This window comes from Ursus maritimus (genome assembly GCF_017311325.1).
Source record: "Ursus maritimus isolate PB19 chromosome X unlocalized genomic scaffold, ASM1731132v1 scaffold_X1, whole genome shotgun sequence".
NCBI lineage: Eukaryota > Metazoa > Chordata > Mammalia > Carnivora > Ursidae > Ursus > Ursus maritimus.
The window spans coordinates 61378931-61404531 of NW_024423319.1; positions in this window are offsets into that span (position 1 = coordinate 61378931).

The following is a 25601-nucleotide window of genomic DNA, read 5'->3' on the forward strand; positions in this document are numbered from 1 at the left end:
TAATGGAATATTACTCAGCCATCAAAAATGAAATCTTACCATGTACAATGATGTGAATGGAACTACAGGGTACTATGCTAAGTGAAATAAGTCCATCAGAGAAAGACAATTATCACATGGTTTCACTCATGTGGAATTTAAGAAACAAAACAGGGGATCATCAGGGAAGGCAGGGAAAAATAAAATAAGACAAAATCAGAGAGGGAAACAAACTATAAGAGACTCTTAAGTATAGGAAAAAACAGGGTTGCTGGAGGGGCAGTGGGTTGGGGGATGGGGTAGCTGGGTGATGGGCATTAAGGAGGACACATGATGTAATGAGCACTGGGTCTTATATGCAACTGATGGATCACTGAAATCTACATCTGAAACTAATAATGAACAATATGTTAATTAATTGTGTGTAAACAAAATTTTTTAAAAAGTCATAACAATCAATGCAATGTTGAATACTGGCTCAAAAAATCAACTATAAAATGTATTTGTTGTACAATTTGTTGGCTTTAAATATGAACTAGATATTGGATGATACCAGGAAATTGTTTGTTTTCTTAGGTGCAATTATATTGCAGTTATACAGGAGAATGACCTTAATATTAGTAATTGTGTTTTGATGTATTTCCTGTTGAAGTGTCATGATGTCTGTAGCTGACCTCAAAAGAGTAAGAAAGACAAAAACACCTCAAGGCAAATATAGATGAAATATATATAACAAAATGTTGCTACTTTTTAATTTAGATTGCTGATATTTATTCAGTTATATTATTTTCAAACTTACCATATGCTTGAAATTTTTCACAATAAAAAGTTGAAAATAAAAACAATTCAAAACAAATGAAGACTATAGTAGAATTGACAAATAGGTTATATTAATTTAGCAATTCAGTTACTTCAGTCGAACTCAGAATTGTGGTTTAAAAGAAATCTTGTTGGAGCACCTGTGTGGCTCAGTCGGTTAAGTGTCTGCCTTCAGCTCAGGACATGATCCAGGGTCCTGGAATCAAGCCCCATATCAGGCTCCCTGCTTAGCAGGGAGTCTGCTTCTCCATCTGCCCCTTCCCCCACCATGCTTGCACTCTCTCTCTCTCTCTCTCTCTCTCTCAAATAAATAAAATCTTTAAAAAAGATAAAAGAAATCTTGTTATTTCACAAAACAAATATTAATTATCATGTCCCAGGAATTGTGTTATGTACAACAATGACCCAGGCTGATGTATTCCTGTCTTAATGGAGCTTAATATTTAGCAATGGATAAAAACAAAACAAAAAAATGAGTAAATATGCCATAAATACAGATTACACTAACTTCAATAATGGAAACAAGTACAATGACAAATGGAAAATTACACTGGGGGAATGGTTTGCATACCTACTTTGATAGAATGGTCTGAAGAAATTAAGGTCTGAAGAATGAGATGAATCTAGTCATTTAAAAAATAGGGCAGGGACACCTGGGTGGCTCAGTTGGTTGAGTGTCTGCCTGTTGATTCCAGTTCATGTCATGATATCAGGGTCCTGAGACAGAGCCAGGCATGGGGCTCTGTGCTCAGCAGGGAGTCTGCTTGAGATTCTCTCTCCCTCTCCCCCTGCTCATGCTTTCTCTCTCTCGCTCTCTGTAAAATAAACAAAACCAAACAAATAAATTAAAAAAAAAAACAAGACAATGGATGATGGGAATTAAGGAGTGCACTTGTGATGAGCATGAAGTGATGTGTAGAATTGCTGAATCACTATATTGTAAACCTGAAACTAATATAATGTTGTATGTTAACCATAATGGAATTAAAATAAAATAAAAATGTATTCCTTACAGAAAAATAATAAAAATAGGGCAATTGATGTCTCAGGTTCAAAGAAATAATTGCAGGATTTTGAAGTAGGAAATATCTTGGCTTGTTCACAAAATTAAAAGGCCAGTGAGACAATATAATAGTGAGTGAGGTAGAAATGGGTACAAGATGAAGCTATAAAGAAGAGATTTGCAAATTGGAACCAGCATAAAGTTTTAAACAAGGTTGTTATATTGTTGTTTTTTTATTTTGAGACAATTACTCTGGCTGATGTATATAGAATGGATTCTTTTTTGTTTGTTTGTTTAAGGTTTTATTTATTTATTTGTCAGAGAGATAGAGAGAGAGAGAGAGAGAGAGCACAATCAGGGGGAGCAGCAGGCAGGTCAAGCAGAGGGAGAAGCAGGCTCCCCACTGAGCAAGGAGCCTGATGCAGGACTTGATCCCAGGACCCTGGGATCATGATGCAAGCTGAAGGGAGACACTTAACCAACTGAGCCATGCAGGCGTCCCTATAGAATGGATTGTAGAAGAGAAAAGACACCTGTAGTAGGTCACATGTGAACCTGAACTAGGGGTGTGGAAGTGGCAATTAGAAGTTGTTGATTTTGAAGTATTTTTGAAGTAGAATAAAATAAAGATATGCTGATTAATACATGGTGAATCAGCTGCGATGAGAAAGATACTCATTTTTCTGGAGTTTTAGTAGCATCCCCCAAATAAGAAATGACTCACTAGGACTGTGGTGAACAAGAGCAACCTAATTAATAAATTGAAGTCGGGCCAAAGTGAAGCACAAAAAGAAATAAGTACCAGGATTATTCATGGTATAATCATTATACAGTCTTATAAAATCCTAAAATTCCTTCAGCTTTTTGCTTTGTTTTGTTTATAGTCATCTGACTGCTGTGGGTGGGTTATGTGCAGTTTTTCTCAAGAACAACTGGAGTGGGAGAGTATAGTTCCTTCAGGCCACACCAAGATAGAACTCATTCTTTTCTGTGGATATTAACAGTTTCTGGTCTGAAGTAGAGCCAGGAAGGAAAATAGAAGCATAACTTCAGGCACTCCTGGCAACATTGGCCCAAACATACAGCCAACATATATAGTCACTGGGTTATCAGCACCACTTTCAAACACAAAGGACGATGCACAATTTAAAAGGCCAAAACAGATAGGCTTTAAGGGAGGAAGTTAAAAAGCATAAACACTTTTGTTTTCTTTTCTCATTGACTGCAACTATTTTATTATATTTCTTTTGGTATTTTAGAGCACTATAGAGATAACCGGCTTTTTCAAAAGACAATACAAAGAATATACAATTTGTGTCAATTGGGGATTTCTCATGTGGTAAACGTATTGCTTTTCATGTTACAGTGTAACATCCAGACTTGTTTTCCCACTTTGTTTCCACCTTATATAAGATGGGATTTCTTTTCTCTTTGCTCTTTCTTTCATTGTTCTGTAGATGCTTGGTGGTGACAGAAGACGCAAAGGATAACAGAAGCTGAAAAGGTAACATAAACAAGGCAAATTCTACAAACCTGCAAATTCGTTTTTATTTTTAGGAGTGAGAGTGGAGAAGTAAGATGTTTTCCATGAATTCTAAACATTCTCCCTTTTATAGATCTGCTATGTTAGGGGTCATCACTGTATGCTGAGTTTACCTGTTTTGTCACCCTTTGCTACAATAGTTATTTACATTATTATTGATTAAACAATGTGAAATCCTTTGTAGATCTTGGATACCAGTCTTTGATGTGTAGTATCATTTGCAAATATATTCTCCCATTGCATGGGCTGCCTCTCAGCTTTTTTGACTGTTTCCTTGGCTATGCAGAAGCTTTTTATCTTGATGAAGTCAAACAAGTTCATTTTTTCTTTTGTTTCTCTTGCCTTTGGAGATGTGTCATGAAAAAGGTTGCAGTGGCTGACGTCATAGAGGTTGCTGCCTATGCTCTCCTCTAGGATTTTGATGGATTCCTGTCTCACATCGAGGTCTTTCATCCATTTAGAGTTTATCTTTGTGTATGGTGTGAGAGAGTGGTCAAGTTTCATTCTTTTGCATATAGCTGTTCGATTTTGCCAGCACCATTTATTGAAGAGACTGTCTTTTTTCCACTGGATGTTTTTTTCTGCTTTATCAAAGATTAGTTGCCCAAAGAGCTGAGGGTCCATTTCTGGGTTGTCTATTCTGTTCCATTGGTCTATGTCTCTGTTTTTGTGCCAGTAACATGCTGTCTTTGAGATCACAGCTTTGTAGTACAGCTTGAAATCCGGCATTGTGATGCCCCCAGCTTTGTTTTTCCTTTTCAACAATTCCTTGGTGATTCGTGGCCTTTTCTGGTTCCACACAAATTTAAGGGCTGTTTGTTCTAGTTCTTTGAAAAATGTCCTAGGTATTTTGATTGGGATAGCCTTGAAAGTGTAGATTGCTCTGGGTAGTATGGACATTTTAACTATGTTAATTCTTCCGATCCATGAGCATGGAATATTTTTCCACCTTTTTGTGTATTCTTCAATGCCTCTCAAGAGTGATCAAACTCAATACACGAGAAACAAATAAACAAATCATAAAATGGGCAGAAGATATGAACACTTTTCCAATGAAGACATACAAATGGCTAACAGACACATGCAAAAATATTCAAGATCATTAGCCATCAGGGAAATTCAAATCAAAACCACCCTGAGATACCACCTTACGCCAGTTAGAATGGCAATAATTGAAAAGGCAAGAAACAACAATTGTTGGAGAGGATGTGGAGAAAGGGGATCCCTCCTACATTGTTGGTGGGATTGCAAGTTGGTACAGCCACTCTGGAAAACAGTGTGGAGGTCCCTTACAAAGTTAAAATTGAGATACCCTATGATCCAGCAATTGCACTGCTGGGTATTTACCCCAAAGAGACAGACGTAGTGAAGAGAAGGGCCATATGCAACCTAGTATTCATAGCAGCAATGTCCACAATAGCTAAATCGTGGAAGGAGCCGAGATGCCCTTCAACAGATGACTGGATTAAGAAGCTGTGGTCCATATATACAATGGAATATTACTCAGCTCTCAAAAAGAACGATTTTTCAACATTTGCTGCAACATGGATGACATTGGAGGAGATAATGCTGAGTGAAACGAGTCAAGCAGAGAAAGACAATTATCATATGGTTTCTCTCATCTATGGAACATAAGAACTAGGAAGATCGGTAGGAGAAGAAAGAGATAAAGAAAGGGGGGGTGATCAGAAGGGGGAATGAAGCATGAGAGACTATGGACTCTGAGAAACAAACTGAGGCCTTCGGAGGGGAGGGGGTAGGGCAATGGGATAGGCTGGTGATGGGTAGTAAGGAGGGCACATACTGCATGGTGCACTGGGTGTTATACACAACTAATGAATCATCGAACTTTACATCAAAAAAAAAAAACAAAAAAAACATTGTGGGGTAGGGGAATAATAGAGTAGAAATGACTAAAGGGAACAAGAAGGAAAAAAATAAGACATACTTCTTTTTGAGGTAAAATTGTATACATTGTGTGTTTTGAGTGTACAACTTCATAATTCTATATTTGTATACACTACAAAGTGATCACCACAGTAAGGCTAGTAAAAATCCATCTCCATGAAATTGAGCCACATATCCATTTAATCCTTCCCTAAATCCACATCTCCTCTGGTAGCCACCAATGAATTCACTATATCTATGGGTTGGCTTTGTTTTGCTTATTTATTTGTTTTGTTTTTAGCTTTTGCTTTTATTTTTATTTTATTTTTTAATAATATTTTTTAATTATATTATGTTAGTCACCATACAGTACATCCCTGGTTTCTGATGCAAAGTTCCATGATTCATTAGTTGGGTATAACACCCAGTGCACCATGCAATGCATGCCCTCCTTAATACCCATCACCAGCCTATTGCATTCCCCCACCCTCCTCCCCTCTGAAGTCCTGTTTGTTTTTTTTTCATTTTTTTATACTATGTTAGTCACCATACAGTACATCATTAGTTTTTGATGTAATGTCCCATGATTCATTGTTTCTGTATAATACCTATTCCACATATAAATTAAATTGTACAGTATTTGTCTTCATATGACACATTTCACTTACCATAATATCCTTCAAGGTCCACTCAGTTGCAAGAATTACTTCTTTTTATGGCCAAGTAGTGTTCCATTGAATATACATACCAAATCTTCTTTATCCATTCATCCGTTGATAGAAACTTAGTTTCCACATATTGGCTAGTATAAATAATACTGAAATGAACATGGGAGTACCTGTATCTTTTCAAATTAGTGTTTTTTATTCTTCATAAAAATATGGGGAAGTGAAATAGATGGATCATAAGGTAGTTCTATTTTTAATTCTTTGAGGAATTTCTATACTTTTTTCTATAGATGTTACACAAAATTTTATTTCCACTGAGAGTGTACACATATTAACCTTTTCTCTGCATCTTCTCAAACACTTGTTATTTCTTGTCATTCTTGTAATAGCCATTATAATAGGTAGGAAATGATAGCTCATTGTGGTTTTCATTTGCATGTCCTCGATAATCAGTAATACTGAACATCTTTTCATGTGACTGTTTGCCATATAAACTTTCTTTTGTTTCTTTCTTTGTTCTTTTATTAATAATATTTTTATTATATTATGTTATCATCATACAAAACATTCCTAGTTTTTAATGTAAAATTCCATGATTCATTACTTGCGTATAACACCCAGGGGACCATGCAATACATGCCCTGTTAATACAGATCACCAGCCTATCCCATTATCCCAAACCCTGAAGCCCTCTGTTTCCCAGAGTCCATAGTCCCTTGTGGTTCATTCCCCCTTCTATTTACCCCCCCTTCTCTTCCCTTACTTATCCTACTGATCTTCCTACTTCTTATATTCCATAAATGAGTGAAATCATATGATAATTGTCTCTATTTGCTTGACTTATTTCACTTAGCATTATCTCCTCCAGGCCCGTCCATGTTGCAGCAAATGTTGAAAATCATTCGTTTTCATGGCTGAGTAATATTCCATTGTATATATGGACCACATCTTCTATTTTTATAACAATTTTTTATTATATTATAATAGTCACCATACAGTACATCCCTGGTTTTTGATGTAAAGTTCCATGATTCATTAGCTGCGTATAACACCCAGTGCACCATGCAATACATGCCCTCTTTACTACCCATCACCAGCCTATCCCATTCCCCCACTGCCCCCTCTAAAGCCCTCAGTTTGTTTCTCAGAGTGCATAGTCTCTCATGCTTCATTCCCCCTTCTGATTACCCCCCCTTTCTTTAACCCTTTCTTCTCCTTCCTAGTTTTTATGTTCCATAGATGAGAGAAACCATATGATAATTGTCTTTCTCTGCTTGACTTATTTCACTTAGCATTATCTCCTCCAGTGCCGTCCATGTTGCAGCAAATGTTGAGAAATCGTTCTTTTTAATGGCTGAGTAATATTCCATTGTATATATGGAACACATCTTCTTAATCCAATCATCTGTTGAAGGGCATCTCAGCTCCTTCCACGATTTAGCTATTGCGGACAATGCTGCTATGAACATTGGGGTGCATATGGCCTTTCTCTTCACTACGTCTGTATCTTTGGGGTAGATACCCAGTAGTGCAATGGCTGGATCATAGGGTAGCTCAATGTTTAACTTTCGAAGGGACCTCCACACTGTTTTCCAGAGTGGCTGTACCAACTCGCATTCCCACCAACAATGTAGGAGGGATCCCCTTTCTCCACATCCTCTCCAACAATTGTTGTTTCCTGCCTTTTCAATTATTGCCATTCTAACTGGCGTAAGGTGGTATCTCAGTGTGGTTTTGTTTTGAATTTCCCTGATAGCTAATGATTTTGAACATTTTTGCATGTGTCTGTTACCCATTTATATGTCTTCATTGGAAAAGTGTCTGTTCATATCTTCTGCCCATTTTTTGATTTGTTTATCTGTTTCTTGTGTGTTGAGTTTGAGAAGTTCTTTGTAGATCTTGGATACCTGTCTTTAATGTGTAGTGTCACTTGCAGATATATTCTCCCATTCCGTGGGCTACCTCTTAGTTTTTTTGACTATTTCCTTGGCTGTGCAAAAAATTTTTATTTTGATGAAGTCCTATAAGTTCTTTTATTCTCTTCTTTCTCTTGCCTTTGAGATGTGTCATGCAGAAAGTTTCTGTGGCCAATATCAGAGAGGTTCTCCTCTAGGATTTTAAAGGATTCCTCTCTCACATTGAGGTCTTTCATCCATTTGGAGTTTATCTTTGTGTATGGTGTGAGAGAGTGGTCAAGTTTCATTCTTTTGCGTGTAGCTGTCTAATTTTCAAAGCACCATTTATTGAGAAGTCTTTTTTCCACTGAATGTTTTTTCCTGCTTTGTCAAAGATTCATTGCCCAAAAAGCCAAGAGTCCATTTCTGGGTTCTCTATTCTGTTCCATTTGTCTATGTGTCTGTTTTTGTGCCAGTACCATGCTGTCTTTGTGATCACAGCTTTGTAGTATAGATTGACATCAGGCAACATGGTGCCCTCAGCTTTGTATTTCCTTTTCCACAATTCTTTGGCCATTCGGGGCCTGTTCTGGCTCCACACAAATTTAAGGGCTGTTTGTTCCAGTTCTTTGAAAAATGCCATTGGTATATTGACCAGGATGGCATTGAAATTGTAGGTTGATCTGAGTAGCATAGACATTTTAACTATGTTAATTCTTCTGATCCATGAACATGTAATCTTTTTCCATCTTTTTGTGTCTTCTTCAATGTCTTTCAAGAGTGATTTGTAGTTTCTAGAATTTAGATACTTTACGTCTCCCTTTAAGTTAATTTCAAGATAACGTATGATTTTTGGTGCTACTGTAAATCGGATGGATTCCCTAAATTCTCTTTCTTCAGTCTCATTGTTTCTGTACAGAAATGCAACTGATTTCTGAGCATTGATTTTGTATCCCACCACATTTCTGAATTGCTCTATAACTTCGAGTATTTTGGGGGTGGATTCTTTTGGGTTTTCCATATAGAGTATCATGTCATCTGCGAAGAGAGACAGTTTGACTTCTTCTTTGCCGATTTGGATACCTTTATCCCTTTTTGTTGTCTGATTGCCGTTGCAAGGACTTCTAGTACTATGTTAAATGATAATGGCAAGAGTGGGCATTCTTGTCGTATATCTGATCTTAAGGGAAGGGCTTCCAGCTTTTCCCCATTGAGAATGATATTCACTGTGGGCTTTTCATAGATTGTTTTTATGAAATTGAGGAATGTACCCTCTATCCCTACACTCTGAATGGTTTTAATCAAGAAAGGATGCTGTATTTTGTGAAATGCTCTTTCTGCGTCTATTGAGAGAATCATGATTTTTGAATTTTTCTTTCTGGATAAAATCTAAGACACCGATAGATTTGCCAGTGTTGAATCACCCTTGCATCCCAGGGATGAGTCCCACTTGGTCATGATGGATAATCCTTTTAATGTACTGTTGGATTTTATTAGCCAGAATCTTCTTGATTATTTTAGCGTCCATATTCATTAGGAAAAACAGTCTGTAATTCCCTTTTTGATGGGGTCTTTGCCTGGATTAGGGATCAAGGTAATATTGAACTCATAGAATGAATTTGGTAGCTTTCCTTCTGTTTCTATTTTCTGAAATAGTTTTAGGAGAATAGGTATTATTTCTTCTTTGAATGTTTGGTAAAATTCCCCAGGAAAACTGTCCAGACCTGGAGTTTTGTTTTTTGGAAGGTTGTTTATCACTGACTCAATCTCTTCATAATTAATTGGCCTGTTTAAAAAATCAATTTCTTCCTGTTTCAGTCTTGGTAGTTTATAGGTTTCCAGGAAGGCCGCCATCTCTTCCAGATTGCTTAATTTATTGGCATAAAGCTATTGATAAAAGCTTCTAATAATCCTTCTAATTTCATTAGTGGTGGTTGTGACCTCTCCTTTTTCATTCATAATTTTATTAATTTGGGTCCTTTCACTATTCTTTTTGATAAGTCTTGCCAGTGGTCTGTCAATTTTATTGATTCTATCAAAAAACCAGCTTCTAGATCTATTGATCTGCTATACTGTGCTCCTGGTTTCTAATTCATTGATCTCGGCTCTAATCTTGATCAACTGCTTTCTCGTGCATGAATTAAGCCTGTTCTTCTGTTGCTGTTCCAGCTTCTTGAGGTGAGAATATAAAAACTGAATTTCAGATTTTTATATTCTTTTGAGTGAGGCTTGGGTGGCTATGTATTTTCCCCTTAGGACTGCCTTTGCAGTGTCCCATAGGTTTTGGACCGTTGTGTTTTCATTCTCGTTGGTCACCATAAATTGGTTAAATTGATTTTTGATATCCTGGTTTATCAAATCATTCCTGAGCCGGATGGTTCATAGTCTCCAAGTGTTTGAGTTTCTTCCAAATTTTTCCTTGTGGTTGAGTTCTAATTTCAAAGTGTTGTGGTCTGAGAATATGCAGGGAATAATATCAGTCTTTTAGTATCGGTTGAGACCTGTTTTGTGACCCAGAGCATGGTCTATTCTTGAGAATACTCCATGGGCATTAGAATAGAATGAGTATTGTTTGGTTCTGGGGTGTAACGTTCTATATATATCTATGAGGTCCAACTCGTCTAGTATGGCATTCAAAGCTCTTGTTTCTATGTTGGTTTTCTGCTCCAGTGCTCTGTCTATTGCTGATAGTGGAGTGTTGAGGTCCCCTACTATTAACGTATTTTTATCTGTATGTCTCTTTATTGTGGTTAAGAGTTGGCTCGTATATCTTGCTGCTCCCCTGTGGGGGCATATATATTTATAATTGTCATATCCACTTGTTGGATACATCCTTTAAGAATAATATAGTGCCCTTCTGAATCTCTAACTACAGTCTTTAGTTTAAAATGCAATCTGTCTGATATGAGAATGGCTACCCCAGCTTTCTTTTGAAGTCCATTGGCATGAAAAATGGTTTTCCATCCTTTCACTTTCAGTCTGGATGTATCTTTAGGTTCAAAATGAGTCTCTTGTAGACAGCAAATGGATGGTTCATGTCTTTTTATCCAATCTGCAACCCTGTGGCATATTATGGGAACACTTAGGCCATTTACATTGAGACTGATTATTGAAAGATATGATTTTAATGATGCCATGTTGCCTGTAAAGTCTTTGTTTCTATAGATTGTGACTTTCTGTTCTGTATCTCTATTGGGGCCTTTTTACTTTTATAGAACCCCCTTAATATCTCCTGTAGGGCTGGTTTTGTGGTTATGAAATTGGTCAGTGACTGGCGTTTCTGGATGGTCTTTATCTCTCCATCAATTCTGGATGACAGCCTTGCTGGATAAAGGATCCTTGGCTGCATGTTTTTCTCTGAAAGAGCTTTAAAAATGCCCCCGCCACCACCCTTTCTCTCATTCCAGGTCTGTGTAGATAGGTCTGACGTAATTCTGATACCTTTGCCTTAGTACGTGAGCAATTTCTTTGCCCTGGCCACTTTCAATACTGTATTCTTGGATCTAATATTTGCAAATGCACTATGACGTGACGTGGTGTAGGTTTGTCATGGTTGAGCTTGGGAGGGGTCCTCTCTGCCTCTTGGATATGAATGCTTGTTTCCTTTCCTAGATTAGGGAAGTTTTCAGCTACAATTGGTTCAAATATCTCTTCTAGACCTCTGTTTTTCTCCCCCCCCCCCAGGGATGCTGATGATTCTGATATTGGAACGTTTCATTGAATCAGTAATCTCCCGTAACCTACATTCTTGAGATTGGATTTTTTTGAGCCAAGTTTCTGTTTTAGCTTTCTCTTCTACTAATCCATCCTCCAATTCACCGATTTAATCTTCTGCCTCATTCACCCTGGCCCTCAGAGCATCTAGTTTTGACTGCATTTGATTCATAGTATTTTTAATTTCTGCCAGATTCACTCTCATTTCCACCATTAAAGATTCTATATTCTCATTAATATTTTCATTAATGTTTTTTTCAAGTCTACACATCATCTTGACCATTGTTACTCTGAACTCCATTTCTGATAATTTGGTTATATCCATATCCATCAGATCTGTGGCAGAGGCCACAGACTCATTATCTTTTCTTTGCTGGGGGAGATTTCTCCTACTTGTCATTCTGATGAGGAGAGGTTGCAGGGTTGCCCAGAGCCCACATTATTGACCAGGACACAGGCAGTGTTCTCCTGTTTTATTGGGACCTTATGGATGTGGACTTCTTGATTTTTCAGCCTGCCTTATGGAGGAGGGTCCTGCCACGCCGATACTCAGGCAACCCAGTTTGGGTAGAGTCTCCCTGTCCCCTCTGAGGGGGGATGGGGTTTGGCACAATGTGAGCTGGTATTTCCGGGCTTTTGTTCTCTGGTGGCTTTCCCTGGCGGTTTTCTGTGACTCTTCTGAGAGTCAGAGCAGTAGTGGCCGTCTCCCAGCTTCTGTCTCAGAACAGAGGGATCGCAGACAGCTCTCCACTGGGGTCTTCTGGCCACATTAACTCTGTTTCTGTTGGTGCTGCTAAACCCTGCAGCATCCGGGATGTGCCCCCCCACAGCCAGTGTCCCAGCCCTCACTTCCAGGGCTGGCGGGTCTCTGTCCTTTGTGTTTCCAACACTGCCAGCCACCAGCTCCCCCTTGTGCTCTGGAGCTCCATTTCAGTGTGATTCGAGCACTCCAAAATTCTGGTTTTCAGACTGGTCGCGCGTGTTCCCCGGCTCATGGTCTCAGTCTGCTTTCTCACAGGTACCGTTCTGCGAGTCAGCCCACTCCCCAGTGCAGGTTGCTACCGCTTCCCGATGCCTGAAAGTGGCGGCTTTCTCCCCCTTGCATTTATCTTCTGGTATCTGTGCGCAGATTCACAGCTTCCCGCTTTGTACGTCAATACTCAGCGCTGGAGATGTTCATCTGTAGAGATCCAAATGTATCTTCATGTGTCTCAGGCTGATTCCATAGGTGTTAAGGATGGTTTGGTACCTATCCAGCTAGACTTAGGGGACCAGCTGAAAAAGGGGACCCCTAGTCCTCCGCCATCTTAAATCCTCCAAAGGCTCTGAATGTATGCAGCGGAGAGAACGTCTGATATGGAGGGTAAAATTTTGCGTTTCAGTCCACCCATATCCGCTGAACACCAGAGAAGTGAGGCGCAAACCACAAAAAAGTAACTGCCTCCCCCGCCTCAGACTCATGGCATTTCCCTGTACTACTCCTTTTTGATGGGGTTTTTGCCTGGTTTGGGGATCAAGGTAATACTGACCTCATAGGATAAGTTTGGTAGTTTTCCTTCTGTTTCTATTTTTTGAAACAGCTTCAGGAGAATAGGCATTGTTTCTTCTTTGAATGTTTGGTAGAATTCCCCAGGGAATCCATCAGGCCCTGGAGTCTTGTTTTTCGGGAGGTTTTTGATTACTACTTCAATCTCTTCATAATTAATCAGTCTGTTTAAAAAATCAATATCTTTCTGTTTCAGTCTTGGTAGTTTAGAGGTTTCCAGGAAGTCATCCATTTCTTCCAGGTTGTTTGATTTATTGGCAAAAAGCTGTTGATAAAAGTTTCTAATGATCCTTCCTATTTCATTGGTGTTGGTTGTGACCTCTCCCTTTTCATTCATAATTTTATTAATTTGGGTCCTTTCTCTATTTTTTGAATAAGTCTTGCCAGTGCCTCATTGATCTTATTTATTCTTTCAAAGAACCAGTTTCTAGTTCTGTTGTTCTCTCTACTGTGCTCCTGGTTTCTAGTTCATTGATTTCTGCTCTAATCTTGATCAACTGCTTTCTCTTGCATGGATTAGGCCAATTCTTCTCTTCCTGTTTCAGCTTCTTGAAGAGAGAATATAAAAACTGAATTTCAGATTTTTCTATTCTTTTGAGTGAGGCTTGGATGGCTGTGTATTTTCCCCTTAGGACTGCCTTTGCAGTGTCCCATAGGTTTTGGACCGTTGTGTTTTCATTCTCGTTGGTCACCATAAATTGTTTAAATTGATTTTTGTTTTCCTGGTTTATTGAATCATTCTTGAGCAAGATGGTTCATAGTCTCCAAGTGTTTGAGTTTCTTCCAAATTTTTCCTTGTGGTTGAGTTCTAATTTCAAAGGGTTGTGGTCTGAGAATATGCAGGGAATAATATCAGTCTTTTGGTATCGGTTGAGACCTGTTTTGTGACCCAGAGCATGGTCTATTCTTAGAATGCTCCATGGACATTAGAATAGAATGAGTATTGTTTGGTTCTGGGGTGTAACGTTCTATATATATCTATGAGGTCCAACTCGTCTAGTATGGCATTCAAAGCTCTTGTTTCTATGTTGGTTTTCTGCTCCGGTGCTCTGTCTATTGCTGATAGTGGAGTGTTGAGGTCCCCTACTATTAACGTATTTTTATCTGTATGTCTCTTTATTGTGGTTAAGAGTTGGCTCGTATATCTTGCTGCTCCCCTGTGGGGGCATATATATTTATAATTGTCATATCCACTTGTTGGATACATCCTTTAAGAATAATATAGTGCCCTTCTGAATCTCTAACTACAGTCTTTAGTTTAAAATGCAATCTGTCTGATATGAGAATTGCTACCCCAGCTTTCTTTTGAAGTCCATTGGCATGAAAAATGGTTTTCCATCCTTTCACTTTCAGTCTGGATGTATCTTTAGGTTCAAAATGAGTCTCTTGTAGACAGCAAATGGATGGTTCATGTCTTTTTATCCAATCTGCCACCTTGTGGTGTTTTATGGGAGCATTTAGGCCTTTCACATTGAGAATGATTATTGAGAGATATGATTTTAATGATGTCGTGTTGTCTGTGAGGTCTTTGTATAGATTGTAAATTTCTGTTCTGTATCACTCTTGGGGCCTTTTTACTTTTATAGAACCCCCTTAATATCTCCTGTAGGGCTGGTTTCGTGGTTACGAAATTGGTCAGTGACTTGCAATTCCCGAAGGTCCTTATCTCTCCATCAATTCTGAATGACAGCCTTGCTGGATAAAGGATCCTTGGCTGCACGTTTTTCTCTGAAAGAGCTTTAAAAATGCCCCCCAACCCTTTCTGTCATTCCAGGTCTGTGTAGAGAGGTCTGACATAATCTTAATATTTTTGCCTTTGTATGTGAGAAATTTCTTTGCCCTGGCCACTTTCAATACTGTATCCTTGGATCCAGTATTTGTGAATTGCACTATGATGTGACGTGGCGTGTTTGTCGTGATTGAATTTGGGAGGAGTCCTCTTTGCCTCTTGGGGATTTTATTGAGTCTGTAGATTGCTTTGGACCTTTTAACAATGTGAATTGTTCCAGTCCATAAGCACAGAATAATTTTCAATTTATTTATTTTTTCTTTAATTTATTTTATCAGTTTTTTTTTCAAATCTCAGTGTACAGGTCTTTCACCCCCCAGATTAAATTTATTCCTAGATATTTTATTCATTTTGTTGCAACTGTTAATGGGATTTTCTTAATTTCACTTTCTGATAGTTCATTATTATTGTATTGAAACACAACAGATCTGTATATTGATTTTGCATCTTGAAACTTTACAGAATTTATTTATTAGTTCTAACAGTTATTTTGTTGGAGTCTTTAAGATTTTCTATGGACAGTGTCATGTCATCTGCAAATGATGACAGTTTTAATTTTTCTTTTCTGATTTGGATGACATTTATGTCTTTTTTGACTAATTGCTTTTGCTAGAACTTCCATTACTATGTTGAATTAAAGTGGGTAGAGTGGACATTTTTATCTTTATTCTAATCTTAAAAAAAAAAAACTATCAGCTTTTTACCATTGAGTATTATGTTAGTTGTGGGTTCATCATATATGGACTTTATTATATTAAAGTAATTCTATCAATACCCATTTTATTGAGAGTTTTTATCATAAATGAATGTCGAATTTTGTCAAATGCTTTTGCTCCATTTATTGAGATAATTATATTACTTCATCTTTCATTTTGCTAATGTGGTGTATCACATCGATTGGAGTAAATCCCACTTGGTCATGGTGTATGATCTTTTTAATGTATTGTTGAATTTGGTTTGCTAAGATTTTGTTTGGGTTAGGATTTTTGCATCTATGTTTATCAAGGGTATTGACCTGTAATGCTCTTTTTTGTGGTTCCTTATCTGTTTTTGTTTCAGGGTAAAGCTGGCCTCATAAAATGAATTTGGAAGCATTTCATCTTCTTCAATTTTTTTGAAGTGTTTGAGAAGGATTGGCATTAAATCTTCTTTGAGTCATTGAGAGAATTCACCAGGAAATTTGTCTGGTCCTGGATTTTGGTTTGTTGGGAAGTTTTTGATTACTGATTCTATTTCCTTAGTAGTAATTGGTCTATTCAGATTTTCTATTTCTTCCTGATTCAATCTTGGAAAACTATGTTTCTAGGAATTTATCCATTTCTTCTAGGTCATCTGATTTGTTTGCTTATAATTGTTCATAGTAGTTTCTTATGATCTTTTGTATTTTTGTGATATCTGTTGTAATTTCTCCTCTTTCATTTCTGATTTTATTTGAGCCCTCCTTCTTCTTTGTGATTCTAGCTAAAGGTTTGTCAATTTTATCATTTCAATGAACCAGCTGCTAAGCTCATTAATTTTCTATTGTCTTTAGTTTCTATTTTGTTTATTTCTGCTCTCACTTTTATTATTTCCTTCCTTTTACTAACATTGGGCTTTGTTTGTTCCTATTTTTCTATATTCTTTAGGTATAGAATTAGATTATTTCAGATTTTACTTGTTTCTTGAGGTAGGCCTCTATGGCTAAAAACATTCCTCATAAAACTGTTTTTCATGCATTCCGTAAGTATTTGACTTTTGTATTTTCATTTTCATTTGTGTCCAGGTGTTTTTTTTATTTCTTTTTTTGATATCTTCATTGGACCATTAGTTTTTCAGCAGCACATTGTTTAATCTCTGCAGATTTGTGATTTTCCTAATTTTTTAAATTTGATTTCTAGATTCATTCCATTATGTTTAGAAAACATGCTTGATATGATTTCAATTGTAATTTATTGGAACTTGTTTTATGACTTAATAAAAATTCTATTTTTCAGAATGTTCCAGGTACACTAGAGATGAATGTGTATTTTGCTGCTTTGAGATAAAATGTTCTGTATTTATCTATTCAGTTTCTCTTGCCTAATCTGTTATATATTGCTGATGTTTATTGATTTTCTGTCTGGATGATCTATCCATTGATGTGTGATATTAATGTCCCTTACTATTCTATTGCTTATAATTTCTTCATTAAAGTCTGTCAATATTTGCATTATGTATTTATGTGCTCCTATTTTGGTTGCATATATATTTACAAATGTTACACCCTCTTGTTTAGCTGACCCCTTTATCATTACATAATGCCCATGTTTCATCCAGTCATTCTATGTATTTTGATTGGAGTATTTAGTCTACCCTTTTTTTAAAAAAAAGATTTTATTTATTTATTTAAGAGTGAGAGAGAGATATTGAGAGAATGAATGCAAGGAGGGGCAGAGGGAGAAGCAGCCCATTGCAGAACTCCATCCCAGGACCCTGGAATTATGATCTGAGCCAAAGGAAGACACTTAACTGACTGAGTGACCCAGGTGCCCTAGTCTATATTTTTTTTAAAGAAATTCATTTATTTATTTTTAGAGAGAGAGAGAGAGAGAGAACACCAGTGGGAGGGGCAGAGGGCAAGGGAGAGAGAATCTCAAGATATCTCTGTACTGAGCATGGAGTCCAAGATGGGGATTGATCTCAGTACTCAGAGATCATGACCTGAGCCAAAACTAAGAGTTGGACACTTAACTGATTGCACCACCCCAGCACCCCATTAGTCTACATTTAAAGTAATTATTGATACATTTGTACTTATTGTCATTTTGTTGATTGTTTCTGGATATATTTGTAGTACCTCTCTGTTCCTTTCTTCTTCTCTTGCTTTCTTCCCTTGTGGTTTATTGACTTTTGTTAGTATTACATTTATATTCTGTCTCATTGTCTTTTTCAAAAAGGTTTATGTATTTTATTTTTTGATGATTTATTTATTTATTTTAGAGAAAGAGAGGAATGTGGAGGAAGGTGCAGAAGAAGAAGGAGAGAAATCCTCAAGCAGACTCCCCACTGAGTTCAGAGACCGATATGAGACTAGATCCCAAGACCCTGAGATCATGACCTAAGCCAAAATCAAGAGTCAGATGCTTAACCCACTCAGCCACCCAGGTGTTCCTCCTTTCTAATTGTCTTTTGTTTATCTATTGTAGATTTTTGCTTTGTGGTTGCCATGAGATTCTCATATAGCTTCACATAAATATATAACAGCATATATACTCATCACATATATATTTATATATAACAACATACATATAGTGTATTTTAAGTTGATGGCAACATAATTTTGAGCACATTCTAAAATCTTTGCATTTTTAGCCCCATTTTTTCTATTTTTGGTGCAATATTTTTCATCTTTTCATTTTTAATTAACAATTATAGTTTCAGTTAATTTATAATTTTTGTCTTTAATCTTTATATTAACTTTTTTAATGTTTTTTTATTATATTATGTTAGTCACCATACAGTACATCCCTGGTTTCCGATGTAAAGCTCGATGCTTCATTAGTTGCGTATAACACCCAGTGCACCATGCAACACGTGCCCTCCTCACTACCCATGATTTGCATTTTCTTGATTGTTAGTGATGTCGAGCATCTTCTCATGTGATTCTTGGTGATCAGTATGTCTTGTTTGGTTAAATGTCTATTCAGGGCTTTGCACATTTTAAAATGGGTTATTTGTTTGTTTTGGCATTGAGTTGTATAAGTTCTTTATATATTTTGGATATTAACCCCTTATTGGATATATCATTTGGAAATATCTTCTCCCATTCAGTAGGTTGTATTTTCATTTTTTTAAAAAAAATTATTTATTTGACAGAGAGAGAGCACAAGCAGGGGGAGCAGCAGGCAGAGGGAGAGGGAGAAGCAGGCTCCCCATGGGTCAGGCAGCCCGATGTGGGGCTTGATCTCAGGACCCTGGGATCATGACCTGAGCCAAAGGCAGACGCTTAACCAACTAAACCACCCAGGCACCCCTGCATTTTCATTTTGTTGATGGTTTCTGTCATTCTGCAAAAGCTTTTTATTTTGGTATAATCCCAACAGTTCATTTTTGCTTTTGATTTCTTTGCCTGAAGAGACAACTAGAAAAAATTTTCTACAACCAATGTCAAAGTAATTAATGTCTATGTTTACTTCTAGGAGTTTTATGCTTTCTGGTCTCACATTTAAGCCTTTGTTCCATTTTGAGTTAATTTTTGTGTATGATGTAAGAAAGTGGTCCAATTTCCTGCTTTTGCATGTAGCTGTCCAGTGTTCCCAACACCATTTATTGAAAATACTATTTTCAACATTGTATATTCATGTATATCCTTTGCCATAGATGTGAGTATATTTCTGGGTTCTTTATCCTGTTTCATTTATCTATGTGTCTAGTTTTGGGCTAGTATCATATAGACTTGATTACTATAGCTTTGTAGTGTACTTTGAAATTTGGGACTGTGATACCTCCAGCTTTGCATTTTTCAGTGTTGCTTTGCCTATTAGGAATCTTTTGGCTTCCACACAAATTTCAGTATTATTTGTTCTAGTTTTGTGAAAAATGTTGTTGGTATTTGGATAAGCATTGCATTATATGTGTAGATTGCTTTGGGTAATGTGGCTATTTTAACAATGTTTTTTCCAATTCATGAGCATGTAATATCTTTCCATTTCTTTGTGTCATCATCAATTTTTTTTCATCAGTGTTTTACAGTTTTCAGAGTACATGTCGTTCACCTACTTAGATAAACAGATTCCTAGTTATTTTATTTTTTGGTGCAATTTTAAATGAGATTGTTTTCTTTTTTTCAGTGTTTTTTTAATTTAAATTCAATTAGCCAGCATACAGAACATAATTAGTGTCAGATGTATAGTTCAGTAATTCATCAGTTGCATATAACACCTGGTGCTCATCACATCATGTGCCCTCCTTAATGCCCATCACACAGTTACACCATCCTTCCACCCACTTCCTCCCACCCAGCAACCCTCAATTTATTTCCCACAGTTAAGAGTATATCATGGTTTTCTCTCTTTCTGATTTCTTCCCATTCTGTTTTTCCTCCCTTCCCCTATGTTCCCGTGTTTTTCTTATATGCCTCAAATGAGTGAAACCATATAATTGTCTTTCTCTGACTTATTTCACTCAACTTAGTACCCTTCAGTTCCATCCACATCGATGTCAATGGTAAGACTTCATCTTTCTAATAGCTGAGTAATATCCCATTGTAAATATATACAGCTGAATAATATCCCATTGTATATATATACCACATCTTCTTTATCCATTGATCTGTCGATGGATATCTTGGCTCCCTCCACAGTTTGGCTATTTTGGACATTGCTGCTATGAACATTAGGGTGCAGGTGTCCCTTCAGATCACTACTTTTGTATCGTTGGGGTAAATACCCAGTAGTGCAGTTTCTAGGCTATAGGATAGCTCTATTTTTAGCTTCTTGAGGAACCTCCATACTGTTTTCCAGAGTGGCTGTACCAGCTTGCATTACAACCAACAGTGTAAGAGGGTTCACCTTTCTATACATCCTCACCAACATCTCTTGTTTCCTGACTTGTTAATTTAGACATTCTGACTGGTGCAAGGTGGTATCTCATCATGGTTTTGATTTGTATTTCCATGATGCCAAATGATGTTGAGCATTTTTTTGTTTGTCCGTTAGCCATTTGTATGTCTTCTAGCAATTTGGGGTTGGAGTCTTTTGGATTTTCCACATAAAGTATCATGTCATCTACAAAGAGTGAGAGTGTGACTTCTTCTTTGCCAATTTGAATGCCTTTTATTTCTTTTTGTTTTCTGATTGTTGAGGCTAGGACTTCTAGTACTATGTTGAACAACAATGGTGAGAGTGGACATCCCTGTCATGTTCCTGGCCTTAGGGGAAAAGCTCTCAGTTTTTCCCCATTGAGAATGATATTCACTGTGGGCTTTTTGTAGATTGGTGTCATGATATTGAGGTATGTTCCCTCTATCACTACAGTGTGAGAGTTTTAAGCAAGAAAGGATGCTCTATTTTGTCATTTGCTTTTTCTGCATCAATTGAGAGGATCATATAGTTTTTGTCCTTTTTTTATAGATTTTATTTATTTATTTGAGAGAGAGAGACGGAGCAAAAGCAGGGCAGAAGAAGAGGGAGAAGAAGACTCTGCTGCTGAGAAGGGATCCCAATGTGGGGCTCAATCCCAGCACCCTGGGATCATGACCTGAGCCGAAGGCAGACGCTCAACCGGCAGAGCCACCAGGCGCCCCTTGTCCTTTCTTTGTTAATGTGATGTATCACATTGATTGATTTGCAGATGTTAAACCACCCTTGTAGCCCAGAATTAAATCCCACCTGTTTATGGTGAATAATCCTTTTAATGTACTGTTGGATCCTATTGGTTAGTATCTTGGTGAGGATTTTGGCATCCATGTTCATTGTGGGTTCCAACCACTATCTTGTGGGCTTTAACCAGCAAAACCCATGGCAGCAGAAATAATTACTCAAAACTACTGATCAGTCAAGAGAGGTGAGAAGGTAGCGGAGGATAAACTCCTCAAGCTGCTAATAGACAATCTTTTTTATTTGTAAATACTTTAGGCAACAAAGTAACATATGTCATAGTAATTCATGTAGAGCAGAGGTGTAAGTGTAGAGCAGGGGGTTACAAGGTTCTTGAAGAAACAAGGCAATTAATCTGAAACAATTGAAAGGGTAGGCTTTACTATTTCTGGATATGAGTTATCTATTGGTAAGGCAAAAACAGGAAAGCATAAGAATCCCACAAATCCGGGGCACCTCGGTGGCACAGCGGTTAAGCGTCTGCCTTCGGCTCAGGGCGTGATCCCGGTGTTATGGGATCGAGCCCCACATCAGGCTCCTCTGCTAGGAGCCTGCTTCTTCCTCTCCCACTCCCCCTGCTTGTGTTCCCTCTCTCGCTGGCTGTCTCTAACTCTATCGAATAAATAAATAAAATCTTAAAAAAAAAAGAATCCCACAAATCCAGTAGAGCCTGTAATAGATAAGCAAAGCATGTCCTGTCGTTTTCAACAAAACAGAAAGCAGTTTTCTGCTGTGCTATGTGGTCCTATAACTTATTAACCCGCTATTGCATTCCCAAATATCCTCCTTTTTTTGTTTATTGATTCATCTGGAGCCCTTGACTGAAGCAGTCCTATCATCTGTTGATTTTGGTGACTTGAAGTTGTCATGGCAGAAAAAAATAACTTGAAGGCTATGGAGAAAATGAAAATGATTATCAAATACAATGCCCCGATAATCTGTATATGTAGATTGATGCCATGGAGCCAGTTAATGGGATTTAACCATTCTGCTTGTTTGAGATTCCTTTTGCATACTGAGCAATTGTTGATGTAACAGGGCAGACAAGGTGTCAATGTTGGACTGCAGGTTGGAGGAGAAGGCTCCTTGCAAGTGTCCTTTTATCAATTCCCAAGAATGTTGAGATTGGTTATAAAGCAAGGGGGTGACACATATTTTTTCATGTTGCCAATCACATTAAATAAGTTGTCTGTCAATAAGAACCTGTTATCTGGGGCACCTGGGTAGCGCAGTCGTTAAGCATCCTTCGGCTCAGGGCGTGATCCCAGCATTCTGGGATCGAGCCCCACATCAGGCTCCTCTGCTAGGAGCCTGCTTCTTCCTCTCCCACTCGCCCTGCTTGTGTTCCCTCTCTCGCTGGCTGTCTCTGTCAAATAAATAAATAAAATCTTTAAAAAAAATGAAAAAAATAAAACCTTTGTTTTATATATTATACAACATTAATAAACACATGCATTTAGATCTTGAATCACTTTTGTACTCAATAATTTTTGCCTTCAGGTTTGTGTGAGTATACACATACACCCATAATAGTTTTGTATTAATCATTTTTATAAACGTTCATATAGAATATCATTGATAACTGCTTTTATTTTAGCATTGATGTACAATATTGATTTCTATGTCTTTTTTGAATGATACAGAACATCCAATGTTGAAAAAGTGATTTAAATTATTTAAATACAGTATTACTAACAGGCGCCTGGGGGGCTTGATCAATTTAGCAGCCGACTCTTGGTTTCAGCTCAGGTCATGGTCTCGGGGTCCTGCTTCTCCCTCTGTCTGCCACTTCCCTTGCTTGTTCTCTCTCCCTCTCACTCTATCTGATGAATAAATAAATAAAATCTTTTAAAAATTGCCATTAAACGTGATACTTATCTCATGGACAGACATAAGAAAGACATAAAAGAGTGGAGTGCAAGACAAAATGTGATCAGAAATATTGGAGGTGAGGTTAACTGTAAACTTCCCACTATTGTTATTACACTGGTCATGGGAAACATTTTGGGGAAGAAAAGGGAGGGCAATATGCCATAGATTGAAGTGCTAAGTGATATGTATAGAGCCAGTGGTGACCCTTAATGGGACCAGAAAGTCTTCCATCAGTCCAATGAATAGTGGTATTGCTGGGTCCTAAAATGTTATTTTCTTTCCTTAAGAGGACAAATATCCTTGCAGACCCCAATCAAAAAGAGTATAATTATGAAGGAGGGGCTCCTTGTGGGTGTGAGATCTACAGGGTTGCCAGGAGACAAATTGGCTATTAGGAGATCAGACCTTAGTTATTTGACAATGGTCTATTGGAGGGGTGTAGAATTGTTGGAAGGGGTCCCAGAGTGAATGACCACAATGAAAATAAATGTAAGATTAACATTATGGTTTCTAAATTTAGGTAGGTAATGCAAATAAGTTTGAGACTTAATTTTTAAACAACTTGACATGTCATCACTAGTGAAACAGACTGGAAAAAAAAAGGGGGGGGAAACAAAGGAAATGGAGTTATTTAAAGCCAGCCAATCACATTGTTTTGAGAGAGGTCCTTTGGGTGGGAATCAAGTACCCCCAGTCCACTGAATGTCATTGCTGCTCAAAGGAGGGTCAGCATCCCACCATGAGGCAGGTCTAAAGGGGGGGGGGAGGTGTGTGCCAGTATAGATGTGTGCCCAGTATAGATGAGGCTGAGCTGAGGTGACACAAACAAGGGAAAGGAAGAAGAACATTATTGCCTTGGCTGAGTTCTGTGATACCACAGTTAAATATCCTAAAAACCTGTTTTCCAGGGTGGGTGGAGCTCTGATCTGCTGCACGACTTTACTGGCCTGTTGATTTTTTTTTTAATTGTCCCCAGGTCACATTGGCCACTTTGGTTGTCTTTGGCAGAGTCTCTGTTAATTCCCTTGAAGAGAAAGATTGGCCATCTGGGGGAGAGGGTTAAAGGGCTGATCCTTCCAGCTCATGGTAAGGTTTAACAAACCTGGCTGGCATCCAATGTGGTCCTGTGGAGAGAATACAAACATATCCTCGCCCCCAGGTAATCAATTCATAAGACCCTTTCCAGGAATTACCTTCTCGGTGATGTCCTTCTTCAGGACCTTTGCTCATATACGATTTTCAGGGGGAAGATTTAAAATGTCAGTCCGCAGATGTGAGGTCATATGAATCACAATTCAAAAAATTTAAAGTGTATAATGCTTTCTGGTGTGCATCCTGTGATGATGTATTATTGGTATTCCCCCCCTTTTTTTATGGTGTGGGTGCATTCTATGATGTCCTGCCCTGTAGGATTGTAGGGGATACCGATGGTGTGTTGAACATCCCAATTTTGACAGAAATCTTTAAATATGGTGGATAGCTAGACCCATAGTCAGTTTTAATTTGTTGTGGTTTTCCCATACATGTGCAAGTATGTAGGAAATGGCTAATAACGTGTTTTACCTTCTCTTCAGTATGAATGGAAGCTGACACAAACTTAGAAAACGTGTCAACTGACACATGAATACATTTTTCATGATCAAAGGGAGTAGAGTGAGTTACACCAGTTTGCCAAATTTGGTTAGGTCCTAGGCCATGAGGGTTGACTCCCCATTGTTTGTGTCTGCCAAACTGTTATTGACAGTATGGGCAGGCAGAAATAATGTGTTTAGCCTGAAAGACCATTAACTGAAATTATTTGATAAGAGATTTATAATTTTGATGAAAAAATACATGAGTTTATGTAGTTGTTTTCAAGGCAAGGTTATAACCTACAAAGCGGTCAATGAGGGCATTGTCAGAGGTTAAGGGGTAGGCAAATCTGTATGAGATCTAATATGAGTAATAAAAAGAGGGTGCTGACATTTGTCTGTAAGAGATTGTAAAGTTAGAAATAGAGAAAGGAGAGAGGAATCTTTTAATACCTTTATGGATCTTTGCTCAATGTTTTGAATGACATACACCACATAGAGGGGAGAAGAGGAGCAGAAGGGCCCTCAACCTCCTCTTTGTGCTCTTGAGAAGGGGAGACATATAGGGGACATAAGGCCATACATATTAAACTCCAGGTTACTAATGTAGAGGTGGGGATCTTTTCTCCCTGCTTATTTTTTTTTTTTAGGTTTATCCCTACTTGTTCCCACAAGTCTAAATCTATTGATCCTTGGTCTGGAAACCAAGGGCAGACTTCCTGCATGGTCTGCAGAGGCTTAACAAGTTGAACCTGAAAAACCGTGCAATGGGCCACTTTTAAAAATTGTTGTAATTGGGGTGCCTGGGTGCCTCAGTTGGTTAAGCATCTGCCTTCAGCTCAAGTCATGATCTCAGGGTCCTGGGATCAAGCCCCATGTGGGGCTCTCTGCTTAGCTGGGAACTTGCTTCTTCCTCTCCCTCTGCTGCTCCCCCTGCTCGTTCTCTCTCTCTCTCTCTCTCTCTCTCTCTCTCTCTCTCT